At 41.0% G+C, this 3,971-nt stretch overlaps 1 protein-coding gene across 1 annotated transcript in view; it reads left to right on the plus strand.

Annotated features, from left to right (window-relative positions):
* The first annotated feature begins 412 nt into the window (after positions 1 to 412).
* The window catches only part of LOC119572523, a 118,179-nt gene continuing 114,620 nt past the window's right edge, over positions 413 to 3,971 (plus strand). Inside the window, exon 1 of the mRNA XM_037919631.1 lies at positions 413 to 664. The gene's annotated coding sequence lies outside the window, so the exon portion shown is untranslated. The remainder of the gene's footprint in view (positions 665 to 3,971) is intronic.

Here is a 3,971-nt window from a genome sequence, read left to right on the forward strand (position 1 = left end):
ATTTCTGGCTTATCACTAGTTTTTGATCTTTATTTTCGTTTGCTTCACCCACATCCTTTTTCGTTGCTGTTTTTGTACACTGCCTTTCCCTCTTACGCACAGAAGTATTTTTTGCGTCCTTAATAACCTCACGGCAAGCCTAGACAGTGTTACTTTGAAAGCACCGTAGCCAACTAAAGATGTCTAGCCTCTTAGTTTTACATTTTTTTATGACTGAAAAGAAGCGTTGTCTTTTTTCTCAACATTTTGAAAAATTTAGTAGCTTTTATTTCACTTCAGAAAAAGGGAGGGAAAGTCTTTGAAATTTTATCCAGTGGTTTTATAGACTCGAATGGTGGAATCGGCGATTTTGTCTGGAATGGCAAAAGTGAGCGTGCCTTGGCCTCGCGCCATCAAAGGCTTCCCTTGGATTCACGAGCTTGTTGAAGTTCGCATGCGGTATTGTGACGTGAAGTTTGATGTTGCATAAGTTCCTCTGCTTCTCTTTCGAAAATAAGTTTTGTGCCGCTGAAAATCGATTAGGTGATGTGCTTCCACGTGACTTTAAGGCATCCGCAACCTGCCTTCACGCTAATTATATGAAAGGATCGTACTCATCGGCGGGTGTTATCTCCATCATCAATCATGGGTGATGGACACCCAATCCCAGTGAACCAGGATAATGGTAAGTGGTTCCCGTTGTAACGTTTGCTGTCGGATACTGTCACTCCCTGCAATCTACTAGACTTGTTGTTGGTATATTAATTTTCCATTTTTCAGTGTCATCATTCTGTAAAAAGAGGTTTACACGTCGTGATAAGCGGAATTCCTTCCATTGTTGAAATGCATTACATTGCCCAAATTCTTGCAAAACAAGTGGAGTATTTAATTAAATGAGCTGTGAGTAATTGAGCCAGCACGGATTCAAAGCAAGACAATGAACCGACTCGACACCGAACTGGCAGAACTGCGACCCGTCTGTCATGGGTGCTAGGGGGGATGGCGGGGAGCTGGGGGTTAGACATTACAATCTGGCGCGGCTAAATTGCCTATGGGAAATGGCCTGGTTTTCCTGTACCTGCTCTCTTTTCTTTTTTAGGGGGAGCGGGGCATCACTGAAACGTCTCTCTCTCTCTCTCTCTCTCTCTCTCTCTCTCTCTCTCTCTCTCTCTCTCTCTCTCTCTCTCTCTCTCTCTCTCTCTCTCTCTCTCTCTCTCTCTTTAATCATAAATCTCAGAGTGGTATTTAGAACATGAAAATTGGCATCCAATAAACACCGTAAAGCAGCCCAAAGGAGTATGACAATCTAAATAAGAATGGGCGAACCGTTTATTTCATGATACTCGAAGCGTATAAAATTAACATATCCATCAATAAGACGTTTAGAGACAGCTTCACGCTGTGTATCTGTGACAGAACCAGTCAACAAGGGCGATAATCTGATTGTTTCTCAGTCAACTGTGACCCGTATAACTCGCCTGGCTGAATTTAAAATTTAGATGAGTCTCCCCTTCGTAAATACTTACGGCACGTGCTTTGTTATTGGCCGTTGCCTTGCTGACCGCCCGATAACATGTAATATTCTCGGGAGAAATTGGTGAAATGTATTCTTGTGTGATGCTGCTCAGTTCATTGTGTGTTTCTGCTGTCCAGGGAGGCACTTCGGGAACGAGGTAATGCTGTGGCTGCTGAGGACGAAGAGAGGGTCCGTGCGTAAAGTTGGGATGTCAGCAGAGCAGGGAAGGCTAAGCATAGTAACAATAGAAAAAGTACAGGCAGCCAGCTTTCGGTCGGAATAATGAGCTTGAAGTGGTTCATGTAATATACTTAGGCTCTCCCTGAGGCCTACGGTGAAAGTTATTATTTTTATGACTAGTAACAGGCATATCCATTCATCTACCTATATGCATTTGTGTTTATATCTTTGCATATTTGTGTGTGTGTGTGTGTGTGTGTGTGTGTGTGTGTGTGTGTGTGTGTGTGTGTGTGTGTGTGTGTGTGTGTGTGTGTGTGTGTGTGTATGTGTGTGTGTGATATATACACAATCTTCTATCATTTTTTTTCCTTCCTATTCATTCTTAATTTATCATTTTTGAGGCGACTATCCGTCTAACGAAATCGGTGATAATTGCAACATATCCGGCCAACATTCTCGCATTTCCTTCGACCAGTCACTGATGACACTCTTACCCTCATCAACGGGTCAGCCTGTATGGAAAGAAAAGGAAGAAAAAAACAAATGAACATCACACTTCATCACACTTGAGAGTAGAAACATGGCTTCCCTCACTCCGTACACCTCCCCCTAACTCACATTCTGTCTCCCACTGAAAATATTTTCTAAACTTTTTTTTTCTTTCTCCCCGATTCAATCTTCCACTCCGCTCTCTCCCCAAAGTTCCTCTCCCGTTACATTTTCCCGTAGAATTTGTCTCCAGGTTTTTCTCACCAGCATGTTCAGTCGACCCCGTCCTTTGCTTCTTCACATTCTCGCCCGAAAACTTTATCTCTGGGAGACTTTCATTCCCTGTTTTGCCCGTGGAAGACTTTTGTCTTTCGGTGCAATAACTGAAATGATGTGTAAAGGTCAAAATATCTTTCATTAGCAGTTCATTTGAGATTATTTCATAATCTCTCTCTCTCTCTCTCTCTCTCTCTCTCTCTCTCTCTCTCTCTCTCTCTCTCTCTCTCTCTCTCTCTCTCTCTCTCTCTCTTCTCTCTCTCTCTCTCTCTCTCTCTCTCTCTCTCTCTCTCTCTCTCTCTCTCTCTCTCTCTCTCTCTCTCTCTTTTATATATCAGTATGTCTTATTCTCTATCTATCGAACGAGCGTGTTTGTTGTGTGTACTCTATGAATGTACGTACGGACGTATGTATATATGCATATGTGTATATATGTGTATGTGTGTGTGTGTATCTGTGTGTGTGTATGCCTGTGTATATGTATACACACATATGTATATACATAGATATAGTCATAAATATATATGTATATATATATATATATATATTTTTTTTTTCCTACTTCTCTCCCTTTCCTCTTTCTGTCTCTGGCTCACTCACTCACTTTGTGTAACAGAACAGAGAAGCGTTAACAAGAAGACATTGCATCATTACATATTAAAATAATGACAAACTTTTCACTGCCGAGCGAACATTATCCTTCTTTACACAAAAGGGAGAAACGAAATATCCTGGTTAGTATTTTTGCTTCTGATATATATATATATATATATATATATATATATATATATATATATATATATTTTTTTTTTTTTTTTTTTTTATTTATTTTATTTTTTTTTTTTTTTACGGGGATTCCATGGATTGTTTGCTTCGATTCGACACGGCAGATAGATCAGTAATATGCAAAACTACTCATGTGGAAAATTACCGCTGGATTGTATTTAGTGATATCAGTTAATTAGCTCTCATTCGCGTTATCACGATTTAAATCAACACCAGCAGTGATTTTAATGAGAATAATTGCTCTCAGTGTAAGATTGAGAGAGAGAGAGAGAGACAGACAGAGAGAAAGAGAGAGAGAGAAAGCGAGAGAGAGAGAGAGAGAGAGAGAAGCGAGAGAGAGAGAGAGAGAGAGACAGAGAGAGAGAGAGAGAGAGAGAGAGAGAGAGAGAGAGAGAGAGAGAGAGAGAGAGAGAGAGAGAATTAAAGAGAGAGAGAGACAGACATAGAGAGAGAAAATGCTGATTACAAAATATGACCTATCATCATACTGCCACACGCGCATCTAAACTTAAACAGAAACAGACAATAACAATAACAAAAAAAAGAAAAAAAAAATCCGATCCGACACCCTATGAAAGGGGGGGGGGGGAGGGAGAGCAGCAGTTGGTCAGGTTTTGCAATATAGTTCGACTTGAGATCCAGGAAAGTGTGAGGAATCCCAAAGGTCAATAATGCATGGTAAGGGTTACGGTGCACAGTGGGGCCACCGAGGGGAAGGGGGGTAGGGGTGATTTAGGAGGCCCGA

Source organism: Penaeus monodon, chromosome 4 (genome assembly GCF_015228065.2).
Source record: "Penaeus monodon isolate SGIC_2016 chromosome 4, NSTDA_Pmon_1, whole genome shotgun sequence".
In the NCBI taxonomy this organism is placed as follows: domain Eukaryota; kingdom Metazoa; phylum Arthropoda; class Malacostraca; order Decapoda; family Penaeidae; genus Penaeus; species Penaeus monodon.